General features: G+C 37.0%; 1 pseudogene; it reads right to left on the minus strand.

Annotated features, from left to right (window-relative positions):
* Positions 1-2,865: 2,865 nt before the first annotated feature.
* LOC109093930 lies at positions 2,866-19,354 on the minus strand (annotated as a pseudogene).
* Positions 19,355-20,725: the final 1,371 nt, after the last annotated feature.

Consider the following 20,725-nt stretch of genomic DNA (forward strand, 5'->3'; position numbering starts at 1 on the left):
CTTGGCAGTTTGGTCGGCTAGATTTAGCGACTTTTTCAGACCCTTTAGCGGACTTTGTTTCCAAAAAAAGTGAGACGAGCGACCAATCTAGAGACTTCTGGTACAAACCTTATTTAGTTTCTGAGACTCCGCTGGCTGTCTTGCCACATGAGTGCAAGTTTTTTTTTTCCCCAGGCAGTAATGATCTGTCCAGCGATCGACTGAAAGGAGGCAGCGCTTTCAGTTAAAACAGATATCTGCTGGTCGGCTTTCAAACTCTATTATACATGCAAAATATATCAGACAATAACAATCTCACAGCCATTGTAGTTATCTTTGTTTTTATTTGCTTTAATTAGACAACGCCTTTAATGAATCAGGGTTTATGTGCAGATTAACAGCTACGGGAGAGAGTTGGATTGTAGTCTTAATGGCACTTTTTTGTTCAGTAACCGGATTTTATATTCGTCCCATTGGCTGACAACAGAATCAGAAAAATATATAAGAATGAAAACAGCTTTCTTGACAAATTAGCTGCATTAAAATACAGTTTGCGAGCACAGAGGAAGTTGGCAACACTGCATAAAACAATGCCTGCAGGAAACAGTGGGGAAACAGCCGACGGGCTGAATAATGACGCAGATTCACTCTCTGCCAGCAGATGGCGCTTAGACTTCTGGAAACAGCAGCTACAGCACCAATAACTTGGTACCACAAAGAAGCGCTGCCGGTAGAAAATTTACTGTTTTTTTTATATAAAGCATTACATCGAGGGTAGAGGGAAAAATGCCATTAAAACTTTCCTGAAGACAAGTTCCCTTCAGAGATACTTATCAATATGAAACCCCACTGCAGTATTTATATTTTTTCTTCCAGTATTTCAAGCATCGCAAACAGTGAGCCTGCTGTGCTTGTACAGTATTTTCTCTGTGCACGTTTCCTGTTAAGTTTAAGCCCTAAGGCCCTGCTTGCAGAGATAAACCCTTGAGCTTTTCATTTTGAAATGAAAACTGCAGCTTCCTGTTACGAGTAGCCCTGCATCCCAATGTTCACACTATCCACGATAACCAGCATTTGAGATTAAATAAACGGGTCCAAAGCATAGTATGTTTAAAAGAGTATGACTATTTCAGTTCGATTTTTGAAGGGTGGACTGCGCACTCGGCTAATATTGCCCACAATCCATTGCGCTATGGCGAAGGATCATAGACAGTAAAAGAAAGGATTCGGTTCAGAACTACAAACGCGAACAAAAATCGTTAAAAAACTACAAACATGGCGGGTGTGTGTGACCAACGTTTAAGTAGAGAGTTTTAATAAAGGGTTTGAATTATTCATAATAAATAATCAACATTTAACCTGGTAAAATAGCCTATTTAATGTTATTTGTGTTATATTTCAAATGCAAAAAAAAATTGAACTTTTTTAAACATCCGTTTGGCCCATTAACTTATTTTGCTTAAAACTCATGATTTATCAGAAAAAGAGGACAATTGAAATTTTAAGTTGGCATTTGAGAGCATTATGAACAATATTTAATTTTTCTAAACCATACAAATGCAGGGCATGACATCCATTTAGGTCAAATAATTCATAAGGACGATGAATATAATGCGTAAAATATTCGAAGGCCAGGACTACGGAGATTAAAAATGAGGGCATTTACTTTAATACCCTTTACAGAGATGTCACCAGCGAGCTGCCTGACCCTCTCGGTCCTCCAAGTGTCCAAGCTGTATTAGGACTTGGTCAGCACTACATCCCCTTTGGGTGAGGATCCATTGGTGGATTTCCGCCTTTGGAAAAGTTTAGGCTGGGAGTGTTGTCGTCCATACCAGCAGAAACAACCTGCAACATTATTCACTGTCAGATGCCCCATCTGCCACACGCTTCTGGGCTTTTACAGCCTTGAACCATCTGTCTGCTTGTTTGTCCACAGCAAACATAAGAGTTCTTTGTATATACCAGGAAATGTTTAAACACTTTATCAAAGTTTACTTATATACAAATGGCCGTGCCCGCTTTTATAGGCGTATAGATGTATCACTAATATATAACATCACTAGATATAGAACGCAAACAAGCGCTACGGTTAAAAAAAATAAGTTGCTTTTCATCATCTAAACAAAAGCAGGATTTTGACTAAAACAGCGGCTGAAAATGACTCCCGATGAAGTGCTCAAATATAAAAATACAGTTGTGTTCAGTTTTTTGCACCGCACCAACTCACATCTGACCCAAACAGTGGCTATCATTTATTTTTATGATCACATGATTTTTATACACCAGAATCTTGTGGAAATCATTAAAGGAGCCCTTGTGAGTGTACACACATTATCTATTGTCTTGAATACACAAGACAAGCAGGGACATATATCTTTACGTTCACATATACAGTAGAAAGAGACGCATTAAAAGGTTAAAAAAAAATAATAATAAAACAAGTGCTTTGTCTTGTCATAAAAACCACAAACTAACACACAAATTCACACAGGATCGTCTTACATTCACAGGGCCCTAATGTGAAATGGCATGTACTATCCATGCATAAAGATCCCTAAGGTATAAAAATGTATTCGCTCACAATGAAGGTCTTAAGATAAGTTAATATTATGCCATTTATGTGCATGCGTTTTTTTTTTTTTCAGAAAAAGGCTCGTAAAATGTCTGTCCTTGATTGCGAGCTACAAAAGTCACTGATTATGGCAGCCAGGCCTCCTCCATAAGGTGCTCGGGTGACTAAAGGCAATTAGGCAATGAGCCCTCTATTTACACATTCATAATGGCTTGCGGATCACTACGGCAGCCTTACGGATACACGTCACTGCGCTCAAAAACTCCCTGAATTGAAGCTCACCATGTCACGTCCTGTCTGGGAGCACTGAGTTAACCTCCCGTAGGATGGTCCTCGCTGTCCTGTGAGCTCGTAGGTCCTTTACGAAGGCGATGATAGTGTTCTCGACGAGTCCGGCTGGACGTCGTGTGCAGGTTTCATCAGCAAGTCTTGACGGAGGATTTGGACACGTCTGAGGTTTTCATGATGACGCTGGCACGTTTTTCGTGGACCGGGGGCTGGCCGGAGGGTCCGGGGCTGAGGGAGGACGAGGGGAAAGGGGTGTTTAAGAGGCTCCAGTTTGAGCCACTGGTGAAGGGGGTGTGCAGGTCCGAAGGTGCAGACTCTCGGACAGTGGTTATCTTGAAGTTGGGCTTGCGGGAGAAATGAAAGTGGACATGCCAGCAGGGCCATTCTCATCTTCTTTGTCCTCATGTCCAAAAAGCAAGGCCTGAATACGCTGCAGGACGAAAACAAAGCCACATCAGTGATTAGGGACACTAGTAGAAATGACAAATACTAATATAAAATACTAATTTGTCATGGTTTTCAATCTTTTAGATACCACGGACCCCCAAATATAATCATCCTTACACAAAGGACCCCATCCTAAAATATAAAAGGCAACTATATATATATATATGTTTACAGTAAAATAGTGTATTTACAGTAAAATATATAAATATATATAGTGTGAAAACTATGTAATATTAATATGGATTATTAATATATGTAAATATTATTTTGAAGATTATTTACTTCACTCTTAAATATTATATTACACTATTACATTCATTATAGTATTTGCAAACTGTTAGATGTTTTGTGTTTGTGTGTGTGTGGTGTATATAATTTATTTTAACTTTATTATATCAAATGTTTTAATTTTTCATTTTAATCATAATTATTTATTTTAATTTTTTTTGTTATTTCAAAACTATTTATTTTAATCAAATGTATTTATTTATTTACATATTTACATTTTTAAAAATGATTTTCTCTAAACTCTCTTTCAGACCCCAGTTTGAAAACCTCAGATGTAACAGATACTTTCATCCTAAACTTTCATCCTCATCCTACCCTTAGTATAGGTTCAGTCCCTCTAAGTTATTAATTAAATAACAAAAATGTAAAAATAAAATATATAATTTTTCAATAAAACATAAAAATAAAACACTTTACAAAAAAAAAGGACAAATTATTTCATTTGTTTACCCGTCATGTCATCTTTAACCAACATCAGAGAATCATGAACATGACAAAAGGTCTGGTAATCTCTGCTGAGGTTAAGTATCTTCATCAAGAGCACAAAGGTGATAGTTAGCATTTACAATCTGTCAGTTTTCTTTCTACCCAGGAACTAACAGTATATTTTCATGATTACAACCTGAAGCCATGTCGTAAAAACACACACTTCCTTGTTGTTCAAAATTCTGATAACTCCCGAATTGCATGAGAGCGTTTATCGCCGCACCCGGTCGCCAGGGGCCCCACCACTCACAGCACAAAGCTCACCACCATCAGTTTGCATTTCCTCTCTGACACTCAACTTCATGACTTTGATTGTTCTCTCTAGAAACTGCCGCACTGCCTGTAAGACGTTTGCTTCACACGTCTGAACCGTTTAAACTGATAACTGGCGCATAAAAACAGTCTGTCTAACAGCACTTAAAATGAATGATTATTTATAGCTTCTATTGTTTTTTACACTGCTGACAGAATTATGGCGACAGACTAGCTATCATCAGACTGCAGGACCTGCTGGCTTCCTGACACCATGTGAGGGCAAATTTATCACAAAAACTAAAAGGATAAAAGTGAGGGCGAGCTCTTTAAGTAGAGCTTAAACAGTCTTACATTAAAGTCAAAAATCAAGTTATTAGATTTAAGTACTAAGAAAAAAAATAACACGGTACCATTTTTATAGTGAAAATAATATTTGCATAAAAAATAAAAAAACTTAAATATGCTCAATATATATAAAAAAACTTTATTAAATAAATAAAACAATGATATGAAATAAAATATGCAGTCATTTTGACATTAAATATTCATTTAAAAACCATATAAAAACAACTCATTGCTCTTGGTTGGACAACTTTAGTAAAGTTATAAATGACAATAAATACTAAATGAAGTTGTTTTATTTAACTTATTTGATGCTGCAGTTAAATACCTAAAGAAGTATGACTTCAGCTTTAGCCTGTAGATTTGTAAGTTCATGAAAAACTTTTCAGGGTGTTAATATCCTGCCATGAGGTTTTTTTTGCAGGTGAAGCAAAATTCCCCTCCCTCAAAGCCTAAGTGACATTTTAATCAGCCGTCAAAGCTGACAGCGGTCTTCTGGGTGACAGCAATTCTAACGGGTGGAATCAGAGATTAAGTCTTTCTATATCAATAGTTTTTCTAACAAGCCGCAGCACATTTACCAGAATCAGTGAGATGCCTCACGTCACTGCTTGTTTTTTCTCTTTTTTTTCCTCGTCTTGTTTTGCATCAGAGTTCTGAGGTACAGGAACCGAAAACAGGGGGTTGAGTGTCTGCCATGTAAGATTTACCCAGATGCATGCTGGAGCTTAGATGTGTGGATAGATACTGTGCACTTGTACACGGGAAGTAGGAAAAGCCACAAACTTTCAGGCATGAAACATTAAATCACAAGACCTGGCATTTAAAGTTTTGTAGCTTCAAGTCAATATCTCTAGCTTTAAACTCAGCTTTTAGCAGATAAAGCCATTTAAAATGTAAAGTCTTCCTTTTCCAGAAAAAAAAAACTAAAATCATCATGCATATACAAACTTTTGTCTATTAAATGTGCTCTAGGATGATAATTTTAGTCATTATCTGACTAGCAAGTTGCAAAGCACGTTCAAATGAATCTAAAGTATATAACACTGTACATAATCAATAATCATCGGAATGCAAAACACTGAAATGTTTGTAAATTGATTAATAAAGGCAAGTTATGCATATTATAGGTCAGGCTTAAAATGCACTTTTTTACAATCATTTTTTTTTTTTCAAAGTCTTTCTATCCCACCATCCTTTGCCTAAATAATGCATCGAAGACCTCTGTTTCAAAGTAAAAATGCTTGTTCATATTCTGTTTGTTTCTTGATTAAAAGTTAAAAGTTCAAGCTAAAGTTGATTTATATAAATCTGGCACACTTGTACAAGACCAAATGCAAAACTTTTGGCCCCCAAATCTAGTTTACTCAAAAACAGCTGTGTCATCACTAGAGACAATCACAGGCCGGAACTCATCATGCAAAAAGGCCAAAGTGAGGGAGTACTTAGATATGTTAGACTATCAGGCAAATTTGAGTCTGTAATCTTACTACTGCGATGGCCTGTGAAAAATTTGCACAAGGCTGGGAAAAAACTTTCTCTGTGAAATTCAAAAGGCACAAAAAAACCCTTCACAGGCTCTGGATCAGTGCTCTTGTCCCATATTAGGCTAGAAACATACTCTATGCATTTTTGGGGGCACTGCAAGCATGTGGTGGTATATTAACATGCATATTTTTTGTCATGTCAGTAACAAACCTCAGTACAAGACAATTTCCTTTAAATGTCTGAGCCACTAAACTGAATGCTGTTATTCAGGCAGCTGCTATAAAAATGTAAACACTAACTCGGTCGACAAGATTCTCCTCTAAGTGTTGCATTTGCCGTAGTTGACCTGAAAGTCAGCACAGGTGCAAGCAGTTTATGTGACAGTGCCTCTTGTGGCTGAGAATGCAACACACACTAATGTTAAAGCAACAGTTCACCCAAAAATGAAAAATTTTGCTTAAAAGGTACTCAGCATTAAGCCATCCATGATGTAGATGAGTTTGTTTCTGCATTGAAAACAGATTTAGAGAAATGTAGCATTACCAATGGATCCTTTTGCAGTGAATGGGTGCCGTCAGAATGAGAGATCCAAACAGCTGATAAAAACATCACAATTAATCCACACCACTCCAGTTTATCAGTTAACATCTTAAGAAGTGAAAAAAAAATTGTTTGTAAGCACAAATCCATTATTAATGTTTTTTACACTTTAGCCCATCGTTTCTGAAAATATGAGTCCAGAATCCATAATAATGTGTCCTGCAGTGAAAAAGTCCACCCCCTGTCGTCCTCTCACATCAAAATCCACAGACATTCTTGTTTAGAGCTGTTTTTTTGCTTGACCTGTGCATATTTCTCTCCAGATTCAAAAAGAGACAACTTTTTCACTGGAGAAAGTTATATTATTGATAGAGGACTCGTATTTTAGACAGAAGCAACAGCTTGAGGTTAAAAACGTCTTACTAATGGATTTGTTTCTCACAAACACACAACTTTCACCTTAACAATATGTTAATTGATGGACTGGACTCATGTGGATTACTGTGATGTTTTTTATCAACTGTTTTGGACTCTCATTCTGACGGCACCCATTCACTGCAGAGGATCCATTGATGAGCAACTGATGTAATGCTACATTTCTCCAAATCTGTTCGGATGAAGAAAGCAAACTCATCTTGAATGTCCTGAGGGTGAGTAAATTTTTCAGACAAATTTCCATTTTGAATAATATTATACAGCATATTTTGGCCTTCAGTGTCTGTATGAGAAGCACAATTCAGTTCCTCACACCCCTAAAGCCGTTACAATAAAAACAGACATACACAAAAGGATTCTGGGTATTGCTTGGACAACACCCATTAAAATAACTCTTCTATTTGGTTAGTTCTTTTGGCCACTGTAGTCTGCAATAATTCTTACAAGTGAACACTATAACAATCTATTCTGTGTTTAAGCCTGTCTATTTTCGCAATGGGAAAGTTTTTGCACATACCTCTTTGTTGTCTTCCTCACTGGCGCTGTCTGTATCGCTCTCCAGCTGCAAAATGGAGAGAAAGCAAAGTGTTTAGACTGATCCATCAGGGATTTCCTGACAGACAGGTTATTGTGTATGGGGTGGATGAAAAAAAAATCTTCAACCGATGGCCTGTCTGTATGCCTTGTATACTTAACCCTTACAGGTTTAGAAGTTTTAACTGATTACACCAATTAATGACTGAAAGATATCCTGCAGGGCCAGTCATGTCTAATGTTTCCAGATGAGGAAAAACTGCTTAAATTGCACTTAGAGATGCTTAGATAAGACAATATAAATCATAAATACAAGGAAAAGGAAGATAGTTTGCTTTGGCTTTCGTGTTTGTGTTTACTATGAATAACTCAAAACTTGGGCAAGACATTTCATGCTGCGAAACCACACACTTTCAGCCCCAGGGACTTCTGAGAAAAGAAAAAAAAAGTATTGTTGATTGGAAAACACGGAACAACAGGACATGAGTCAACATTCCAGGCCATGTACAAACGTTCTGACAAGTGGCACTGTACGGTAAATTTCACGCCACTAAAACAAGTTTTCATAAGCCAAGCCCCACAATCTCAACAATGCCAAGAGTTCATCTCAGTACTCCAAACGCAGTCAATGAGCAGACAGAAGAATAGCTACATTAAAATGCATCATCTGCATTCCTTACTTATAACTAGCTCCCAGAGGGGACTGAATAAAATAGCAACACTTATAGAAGGAAATGTGGAAATGCTCTAACAGTAATCTTGGATCTAATAGTGTTCACGCTTTTAGCAGTCAGCTGGATGGTTTCTTATTGGAAGCAAGCCTCTGCCATAGTTTCGCAACAATTAATTAGTGGTGTTTGCTAAGATATAACTAGTCTATTACTCGCTTTGCCAGTTAGGAATTTGAATGAACTTCTAAACCCACAGTATTACACTTGAGCATTTGCTACCAACCACCAATGAATGATTCATGCAATTAAACTGAAGATTTTTCATACAGAAAATTCTTATAGACTTACGACAAAAAAAAAGGATATTATAGAAACCTGCCAGAACACCCTTTGTTTATGCTGGTTTGTGCCAGTAATATTTTAGTTTAGATTTTAGAAATAAAATAACATGATGCAACATGATCTCACTGGCTATTACAAACAACAGTAGACAGTAAAACTGTATTTTTGATAACAACATTGTTTGTGTAGCCTGTTTCATCATGGGAAAAACCCAAACCCACACTTTACATAAATAGACACATCCTCTCTGTCTCTCTCTCTCTCTCTCTCTCTATCTATATATATATATATATATAGTATACACATATATATATATATACATATACACACACATATATATTTTTTTTTTTTTTTACCGTAATAATTAGTCAATGTCGGGAGACCCATTTATAGGATATACTTTATGAACTGAAGCAAGATCATATTAATGCCTTTACTGTTGCTTTTTTCAGGTCATTTAAAGGCTAGTTTGTGAACGTTAAATGTGTACATTTATTAAAAAAAAAATGCGTAAGTTTAAAAAAAAAAGTAAGTTTATGTAAAAAATAATGTTATAAATAATAATAAAATAAGAGTTAATGATTTATTCGTCAGAACATGGCCATAATTTCCCAAATCAAGGGGACTAATTAATCATTTGTGGGAACAAATTCTTAATTGGCCACAAATATAAATTATTCCTGCATGTCATGTGTGGGGCTCCGTAGAGTTTACATAAAATATAAATCTTATATTAAAAATATATAATAAATACTACAATAGTGTAGAAGTAATTGGCAACACAATTTGATATGACATTGTAGTCATGTCCGTAACTACCTAGCAACCAATCAGACAAGTCTAGTAACCACATATCAACCACTTAGAACACTTTATAAGCCACATTGCATTGCACTAAATACAGCACTACAATGAACACCTTTGGCAACTCCATAGCAACACCATGGCAACCACCTAGAGTACTTTAGCATTGCAGCTGCAGTTTTGCATGGGCAAATACCACTCACAAAATGTCAAATCTTGCTATCAGAGTCAAATATCTTTGTGCAAAATTTGTCCGTTATAGCATTATAAGTGGATTACTGTGTCAGGCCTTTATAACATATTTAAGGCACACTTTAACTTTATGAAGACGAGCACATGCAGGTGAGAGTGAATTGTGTTTGCACCTCATCGTTATATATTAACTCCATCTAGCCAGAGCCGAGTTACAGTACAGAGGTACGGCCGACGTGACGCAGACAGCGTGTCCTTGAGGCTCAACTCTAATGGACATTGTACAACACAACGAACACACATGGCTTACACCGATCTCAATGCGTCAAAGCATGTTTCAAGCCAAAAATTAAATGCTTTAGGAGTGATATCTTAAATCTGATTTAAAATCAACACTTTCTTTTCAAATAAGGACAACAGATACACTGCAAAAATGATTTTTCTTACTTAGTATTTTGTTGTTTTCCATACACACATCTTCACATTCTTAACTCAAGATACTTTAAGAAACAAAATTACTTAAGATATTAAAGGTGCTGTATGTAGGATTGACACCGAGTGGTTGAACTAGGTATTGCAGTGGCAAATTCAAAATATTGGATGAGGGGTTTTTTCACCCGGCCCTCCTCCTCAGACTTGATGCACAGGCAGGTTGGCCAGATTGACGACACAAACAGGAACGCGCGCACTTGAAGATGAATGAAATTAAATACACTGTGTTTTCCGCCAGCTGGCAACCCGGGGTGCCGAAATACAATTGGGTAAACTAGCAGTTTACTCAAGTAAATGTATCTATATTTATGAATTTTTATATATGTTTTGGAAAACAAAAAGTACAAAAAAAATTTTTTGTAGTGTACTAACTTTGTTCACTAAAAATATCTTATCTACAATGCAATAAACAATCTACTTAAACATATGTCTTGTTTTCCAGGGGTCCGTTTCAATAAGGAGGTTCAACCAACTCTGAGTTGAAACTTAAAGTCTGAGTTAACTTACCCTGAGATGGGAAACTCTGAGTTTGGGGTTCAGAACAGCTGAACTGAGTTAGTTCAAATTGAGTTTTAGCGCGTGCACCATGACTATGAGATGCCATGATCAATGGAGCACTGATATTATGATTCACCATGACAACAGCACCGACAAAAAGTCATCCGCATACCTCAGAGTCAATAAATAACTTTAATTCTTAATCACTGGTATAATATCAAAGGTAAACTGGCAGAACGGTAAGTTATTGAACTAATATTACTTTTCATGGGATCCTACAGGCAAAAGAAAGGCAACTAAACATGAAGTATAAAAACATAATTCAATCAGGTAAAGCTTTACGCATAAAAGGTTCATGAGTGTAGGCTACATGACTTTACTAGCATTTGACAGATTAAATTAATATCATTCAGTGTCTATTTCAGTGCGCAGCAGCTTTTTCCACAGTCTAATGTTCTTTTCACATAATTAAATGTTCTTGAATCCAACCTGTTACATTTCTTAATTAAAAGCAATGAAATTAACATTGACTTCTACTCAGCCAACAGCAAGAAGGCTCGCAAAATAATGAAGAACAGATGAAGAGGATGGCCACAATACCAAATAATAGAAGAATATTAAAACCCAACAGGAATACAAATAACTGTTGCTTTTGTATTTGTAGGAAATAAATATGACCAAATAAATTTAACAGCTGTGGTGGTGGTGGTGACATCTGGCATCCTTTAATTCCATACAGTAATGTGTGGATATGGCAAAGAAATCAAAATAATCCTCTTCCAATGTAAATGTAACTCATTACAAATTAATGCGGCCTCCTCATCTACAGGATTCAGTATAAGAGGACATGTCGTTTTTGTCAATTTGGATGAGGTATTTAATCATCGCTTATTCTTTAAAAAGGGGGAGGAGACCGAAAGAAACTCTGGGTTTAATGAAGAAAACCTGTTCCCGACCAGGTTAGGTTCACAGAGTAAGTCACCATGGTAACTGACTCAGAGTATAAGTTACCTCTCTTTCAGAAACGGGCTTGACCTAGCCGGCTTTCTGGGGTTTGACAAACTTTCCATTCTGAAACGGAAAACCCAGAGTTTCCCTCAATTCAGGGTTAACATACTCAGAGTTTTCACTAAACCTCCTTTCTGAAACTGGCCTCAGGACAGATATATAAAAATCAAAATGCATTTACTTGAAAAGCACAATACCAAAAAAATATTAAGTCCAGTTTCCCTGAAAAATTATCAAAATTAATTGAGTTTATGCCTTAAACAAGAAAAAATATGTCAATGGGGGAAAGAAATATAAACATAATTCAAATGAAAACAAGATTTTTCCTTATATTTTTCCCATAGACCAGATATTATTTTCAACAAAAATACAACGTAATTTTGAAACATTTTCCAGAAAACAAGACTTGATATCTTAAATCATTTTTTTTTTTAAATGTATCTAGATTTGTAGATATTTGTACCGGAAAACAAGACAAAAATACTAAATAAGAAAAAACATGTGCCATGCTTGTTGTTTGCACATACACATGATCAAGTTTCCACTGGCCACTAAAAAGCAACTAAGGGTGGTTTGGAGGTCCTGAACATTTATATTAAATAAAAAGTCAAAATACTTCAGCAACTGGAACTGGACTGGGGCAAATTCAAACCCACACCTCCTGCACAAGTCGATATGTCTGGAGCATACGAGGAAACCACTAAGCACAGATAAACTGTTGATTATTTTGTAACTGGATAAGTGCAACTGGTATCACGGTCCAAAACCATCAAAGTTCAAAACCAATAAGGATCTCAAAGCAATGCTGCACTGTTACTATAGTCATGGCTAAAGGATTGAGAGTATATTTGTCAAGCCAACCTCCATACGAGGAGACGGGGGAGATCTGTAAGGGGTACAGGTCGCTGGAGGTCACAGCCTGCTCCTCGTTTTCCGTCACCACCTCGATGGTCTGACAAACGTCCGGCAGATCGTTAATGATCAGGTGGTCGTCCGCTGGGCTCCGCCCACCAGCCTCTGAGGAAGGAGAACAGGGAAGAGAGAGTGAATATGGAGAACAGTAATGTGGGAAGTGAACGTGTTTCTTAAGGGGGAGTGAAGCCAGATCTGTGTCATTTTTCACTCCCTCAATCCTTGCAATCCCTCCGGTCCACGAAGCTGAACTCTATTCCCATGACTCCGTATTGAAATGATGCAGTGGAAACCAGCTGAAAGGCTGTTTGTAAATCAATTACGCTTCAGTTGATTTTGCTTTGCCAATTCGATGTATCACAAACCCCACATGAATAACAAAACAAACACACACTAACTAAGCTCACCTTTTACCCCGATTGAGTGCATTTGAAATTGAAGGGGGAAACAGAGAACACTGGACGTGATTAAACAAACACAGTAACAAGGAGATCTGGATAAACTGGTCCGTGACAGAATGATAGGTGTAGTGTGATCATATCCCATAAAAAAAGAAAAGGCAAATCTTACTTAAATCTGTCAAGAACGTTTGAGCTGTATCGTCGCCTAAAAAAACCCCCAAAATAAATTAATAAAAAAATTTAGACTTCGCATAAATTACATATGTATTTGTATGTCGCAATGTGAGAAAGTCAAACAAAATGTCAAACGAATGTCGAAATGTGAGAGAAAGTCAAACAGCTGTGAAATGATGCATGTGTTAAACTAGGACAGGAGAGGCACAGCAAAATAAACTGTTGTAAGCAAAGCCTAAAGCATTCTGGGTATTTGCAAAAAGTGGCTGAGGAAAACAGAACAAAATGCTGTTGTGTTTCAAGGACCCTTTCATATTCTCTGAAACCACAAGTCACGCTTTTCTAAAGAGAATCAAAAATAAACTTGAGAGACAACATCTTTTAACAACCTAATGTGTAATAATAGCTAAGTATACCTAACATAAAAAAATAGCTTGTTCTATATTTATTATAATTATCTTAATCATCATTAGTAGTAGTATTTTTGTATCTTTTTTTATTATTATTATTAATAAAATAATAATACTATTAATAAATACACATACAATTGTTAGGTTTCAGGGTTATTTTAAGTTTCTGTTTAAAAAAAGGCTCAAATTTTAATGCTCCCTCAAATAGCAAACAGATCTGTCAAACAGATTTTTCTTTAGTCTGAAATTTTAGCCCAATTAAACCTGGACTGTGTTGCTAATAGATGAGAAACAAAATGTGCAGCAGAGAGAGTGTACAGACAAAAACTAACCCATAGAGCAGATAGCATTTCAGATCGTAAGTCCTTTCTTGCTAGACTGTAGAGAACCGGTTCCACCTGAATATACTCACTAAACACAGGTGTGCAGGGCGGAGCAGGAAGTTCACTACCTACCTGTGCCAGAGTAATCTGCCTCCTGCTTGATAGTGACGGGGGTTTTACAAGCTGAAGAGCCATTACTGTTTTCCCAACTCGAAGGCATAGGGCATGGTCGCACTGCCTGCAGTTAACACACACACACACACACAGACACACACACACACATTATATTCACATTAGTGCCAATTAATCTCAAACCTTTTTTTGATTAGCGCATTTCTGACAGCTACAAATATACAGAATGAAATATATACAGAGTCAGAATACAGAAGAATTGAAAGTCGATTGTCATCTTTTCTTCTTTTTCAATTCCTCTCTTTTTTTTCCTTTGAGAAACAGACACACAAATCTAGATCAGTGCATGCAAATAAATAGCACTTCAGAAAGTATCAAAACGACAGATGTCACAAAACCTGTCAAGAAGAACTCTAGGGCCTATTTCACCCCAATATCATAACAAAATAACAGGATATTTCATTTGATCTTAAAGATAAAAAAAAATGTGTTTAGGGCCATTAAAATGTTTCACAATATAATATTAGATACTGGTTTTACTATAATGTAAACATTTTTATCGTTATATTAATGATTCTGTATGCTTTACATTTTCTAGAATTTGTTTGTTTGTAATTATTATTGTCAGTAGCAATTGTTTTTGTTTAACAAGACATTATTTTCATGAAAATTTAGCACATTTATTCTCACACATACACATAAAGTTGTTTTCAAAAGTCAGATGTTTCGCAATATACTATTACATAGTAGTTTTACTATATGTCAGCTTTTATGAGATTCACCCCCAAAAAACAAAAAAATTCAAAAGTCAGATGTTTCGCAATATACTATTACATAGTAGTTTTACTATAATGCAAATATTTTTATTATCTTAAGAATTCCGGATGTCTTTTGATTTTTTTTCTTTTTAATTATTATTCTCAATGGTAATTAGATCCTCATTAATAATGTTTTTATTTAAATTATTCACACACAGGTGTGTGTGTGTGCGTGTGTAATTAAATGCGCTTAATTTTTATGAAAATAATGTAGGGGAAAACTACACAACACACACACACACACACACACACACAACAACCATAGGTGTGTGTGTGCGTGTGTGTGTGTGTGTGTGTGTGTAATAATTTTTATTTTTTATGAAAATAATGTAGGGGAAAAAATATAATTAAATTAAAAGTTGTTCATGCATGAAATAATTTTCTTATTCCTTTCTAATATTTTTGTAGGTGAAATATGGCAAACATATTTTCAGCTTTTGTGAGATTCACCCAAAATCTTCACATTTTTTAGACGCAGTTTTATCAGTTACAGCTGAAAATCATAGTTATAACAGGCAGACTAAGTGAGATCATACCATGCTTAGGTGTGACTAAACAAACATGACAGAAATGTCTTTAAAACTGCACATCATTATGTGCAGCGTGTCAGAAGGAAACGAAGGCTGGTCTCTGTGATGCAGTCAGTGTCAGCCCTGATGTGTGATCGACTGACCTCTCTTTGAAAGCCTCTCAGATGATGACAGCATCTTGTACACCCTGAAGGCGTTTGTTCCCTTTTTCATGCTTTTGTCTTTCACCTCCTCTATATCAGGTAGGGAGTTCATTGCACAGCGGAAGTTCGCCTTCCATGTTTTGGGGTCCGGTTTGTCACCTGGTTGATATTTCCCTAAAAAAAAAAAATGGCAGTCAAAAACTGGATACACATAATGCAGAATGACAGTTTACTATCACATCAGCTCTTTATATCTAAATTGACATCATTAGCTGTAAACATTCAATGAAACTCAAACTATAGATAAGAATAGGAATATCATGGAGATATATTGTTAGTCTCTTTTGACTTTAGACTCTAGACCAGAAACAAACACCCTAGCATCCAACTAGCAAAATCCTAGCAATCTCCCAACACAAAATACCCTAGGAACCAACAAGTAAAACCCCAGCGACCACACTGAACACCCTAGCAACCAACAAGTAACGACCCTAGCAACCACCCAACCCAGAATGTCCTAGAAACCAACAAGCCAAACCATAGCAACTACCTAGAACACCCCAGTGACCAACTAGTAAAACCCTAGCAACCACCCAACCAAGCCAAACCATAGCAACTACCTAGAACACCCCAGTGACCAACTAGTAAAACCCTAGCAACCACCCAACCAAGAATACCATAGAAACCATAGCAACCACCTAGAACACCCCAGTAACCGACTAGTAAAACCCTAGCAACCACCTGATCCAGAATACCCTAGAAACCATAGCAACCACCTAGAACACCCCAGTAACCAACTAGTAAAACCTAGAAATCACTCAATCCAGAATACTCTAGAAACCATAGCAACCACCTAGAACACCCCAGTAACCAACTAGTAAAACCCTAGCACCACCCAATCCACAATACTCTAGAAACCATAGCAACCACGTAGAACACCCCAGTAACCAACTAGTAAAACCTTAGCAACCACCCAATCCACAATACTCTAGAAACCATAGCAACCACCTAGAACACCCCAGTAACCAACTAGTAAAACCCTAGCAACCACCCAATACAGAATACCCCTAGAAACCATAGCAACCACCTAGAACACCCCAGTAACCAACAAGTAAAACCATAGCAACCACCCAACCAAGAATACCCTAGAAACCATAGCAACCACCTAGAACACCCCAGTAACCAACTAGTAAAACCCTAGCAACCACCCAATACAGAATACCCTAGAAACCATAGCAACCACCTAGAACACCCCAGTAACCAACTAGTAAAACCATAGCAACCACCCAACCAAGAATATCCTAGAAACCATAGCAACCACCTAGAACACCCCAGTAACCAACAAGTAAAGCCCTAGCGACCACCCAGAACACCTTAGTAACCAACAAGTAACCACCCTAGCAACCACCCAACCCAGAATATCCAAGCAACCAAAACCCTAGCAAAATCCAAACAAGCAAAACCCTAGCAACAACCAAGAACACCCTAAAATCCATATAGAAACCCTAGCAACCATTCATAACTCCGAAGCAACTGCAACTCAGCATGCCAACAACTACTAGATCATCTTCGCAAATAGGTCATTGCCATTCAAACTGTTCTAACAAAACTGAGACCTAGTTTGATTTAGATCTAGCTTGAATATTCACAATCGCATCCTTACACTTCAAGAATGTTGTTTGTACAGTAAGTATATGTGCATTACTGTGCACATATGACAGTCTGTGTGCTGACTGCACCTGTATGGATGGCCCAGTTTCGGAAGAGTGGCGCATCTTTCTCCACGTCCCAGCCTTGTCGCGCAGCATGCATCCATGGAATCTGGAATATTCTCTTCTCCTGCAGGCAAAGAACATGCAAAACATGTCACAAGCCAAGACACACCCTAAATGCACTGCGTTTTTGCACGCAGTCACATTTACATGACAAAATGCTTCACAAATAATAGCATCTAGCTCATGGCATATGTAGTTGTAACAAAACAATGCTGTAAAAAGACACAGTCACAGTACCTTGTTCACCCATAGAAGCCCCGTACAAGATTTTACAAGAGTTTATCTGCTCTTCCAACCATGGTCTCATACGCATTCTCTCCACCGGCATGCTGGCCTAGAGAAAGAGAGAGAGAGTCAAAAGAGAGATCTGGAATGTGTCAAAGTTTGACAGCAACTTTTTTTTTCCCCCTCAACAGGTTGCACATTCTATATCTAGGAAGCACGATGAGAAAACTTAACCCTATTTCTAAAAAACAAACCTCCAGCAGAGATCATCTGAATCACAATTTACTGGAAGATTACTCCAAACCAAAACGATTATGAAATATGATTCGTATTTGGGATTTCATGAAGCAAGAGTCAGGACCATTATTCAGGAGGACATGAATGACAACACAGATAGAGGATGTTGGAGTGTGTGTTGAATGAGAGAGAGAGAGAGAATGAGTTTTATCTAAGAGTACATGGAGTACATGTGGGCAAACCTGTAATATCAATCATGCAAGATGACAGACATGAGGAGTACTTGATGTTTTCTTCTTTATCGGTTTTCGTTTAACAAAGCGCAAATTACAAGTTACTGATTAACCAATTCAAGCTCATAAAAGGCTTATAGTTAATCACAATCAAAACTCAGGCTTTAAAATCATCAGTTTGGTGCGAAGACCTTTGAGCTTTTATGGTCCATTAGGAAATGAGAGCAAGCAAAGGCAATCGCAACATAAACCAACAACATAAATTAAACTGCATACATACAACATATAACATAAGCACAGATAGACACAATTATGAACCCAAAAAGAAAATTAAAAAGCAGCTATATTTTGAAAAACATGCAGAAAACCACACACAAAAAAGTAAGGCATGATACACTGGTCACATACTGTATAGCTGCTGTTAGTGATTTTAGTTTATTGATATTGGTTAATATTGAATATATAAGACATTTGTTTCTGTCTGTTTCTAGATGTTAAACTAATTCTGCCATCATACAGTGCCAACATAAATGAATAGCATTAGATTACAGCAAAGAATGAGCACTATTTCTTAAAGAAATTTCTCATCTAAACTATTTACTCGACTTTCTTGTTAGTCTTTCATACTATACATTTTTAACACTGAACTGCCCAAATTCAACTCATCACATGATCTGAAATAGACCAATTTTAGTTTTTTTACTGCATTTTATTACTAAGCTTTCATGCTATAAGAATATTAAGCTATATTTTGAAACAAGATTTGGATTCAGATATTGGTGCACCAGTTTATGACAGACACTTTCCATTATACAGTGCCCATGTTACACCCAGTACACATCCATGTAAGTCAATAACTGTAACAATAATATCCAAACGTCTGTGCAAACTTCTCAACAACATAATTTGAGATTAAAAAGGCGTTATTTATCAGCTCTGCTCATAACTTACGCTGAAGTTACATTGCAGTGTCCCAATCATTCTTGCAGCACACTAAATCCGATGACTTCAACCTCGCCAAATTAAGTGTGATAGTGTTGTCAACTCAACTCAAAAGTGAAAATAAGCATTCCTTGATTCCCACTGGATCAACCACCCCATGACTTTCGATTTTACACTCATCCCAGCAACTCTACGTGGCCTACAGCATAAACATCCACATACTTACATATACATGAGCCCCATAAATACATGCGGAAATGCAATTAATTACCTGCGACGCGTAGAAATCACTCTAGTAATAAAAGCAAAGAGTGTATGAAGAATCTTGACAATTTGTAGTTCTCGATAACAAAACGAAAAGTCAAATGAGTTTGATTTCGCTCTTCAGATCGAAAGCAAAACAAGTGAAGGAAACAAGCGCCTGGGTGGAAATCCCCAGTGGTGCGCGTGAGTGAGTGTGTGTTGTGCGCTTACTTCGTGCTAACAAATCCAACTACTGCCACATTAATATTAACTAATAATAACAAAATATCGCAAGCTGATTGGCTGGCATACAGACAACTTCGTAAAAGGGCGTGTAGATAGTGGCGTGTAGATATAATAAAAGTGAGAGGTAGTCAAGGAAAGCACGCCTTCAAGGGGGAAGACTTAGCTCATGAATATAATTACGTAGAGGGACGCTCGCGTACTGATTGGCTGCTGAGCGGTAGAAATGTGGGTGGCAGTCACAGATCTATAATAGACAACTAGAAGTATATATCTCGTAAATATAACGAAAACATAAAATGCAATGCTTTGTTGCCATTTTAATGTATATTGTAATTATTTTCATTAGCATCATTGTATCTTATTTTATTATTTTTCTCTCTAACAGCTTTAATTATGTGTGTTGTCTATTTCGCAATACTACATGTAAAACAATAAAATACTTTGAAATCCACATTTACCGCGCGCTCCAGAGAATTCAACCCGAGCAACGTCTCTTGACCTACTAAATATTCATAAGCTAAGCTTTTGCCATAGTAGTTTTTGAGCTGGTCTGCTCATTGGCTGCAGGATGAAATGCGAAAGTCGATTTCATTTTCACTTCCTCGTTGTTTCGTTATTGCTTCTTAAAGGCGAAGCAGGCAGAAAGAAACTTATGTTGCATCATGCAAATATGATATCGCACTTTAGTGCTGGTTGTGTGTGAATAGAAAATTGTTGTCCAAGAGTTTCATGTTTCTGAGACTTATTTTAAGCTATATCACACACAAACACACACACACACACACACACACACACACACACACACACACACACACACACACACACACACACACACACACACATATATATATATATATCCAGAAGTTGTATATTGTGCAACAATGCATTCATCTTTTGCATGTTTTTATTTAGTGCTCTACTGTTGTGCATATAATACTTTTGTCCATGACTGTAGCTGGTATGACATTTCCAAAAAGATCTTGAGCTGTAGAGATAGGAGAGCAATGCAAGTTTGTTTAAAAGCATTATAGCTGTGCCAATTCTATCCTTCATTGTCCCACAAACACCAGACACAGAGAGAGAGAGGAGAGAGAGGAGAGCGAGAGAGAGAGAGTTCATATCTTATCTATGCTGCCAAGCCCTGCAACTCCCAGTTATATGATGCAACAACACCTTTTATGAAAGTCCATGCAACACCGACTCTAACAACAACACAACCCCCATTTAAATAAATACATTGACTCAGATATTCTTTGCAATAGTAGTACCATAATAGCAAAACCGCCCCCTAAAGCAGTTCTTAAATCAATCTTCTTT

This window comes from Cyprinus carpio, chromosome A14 (genome assembly GCF_018340385.1).
Source record: "Cyprinus carpio isolate SPL01 chromosome A14, ASM1834038v1, whole genome shotgun sequence".
NCBI lineage: Eukaryota > Metazoa > Chordata > Actinopteri > Cypriniformes > Cyprinidae > Cyprinus > Cyprinus carpio.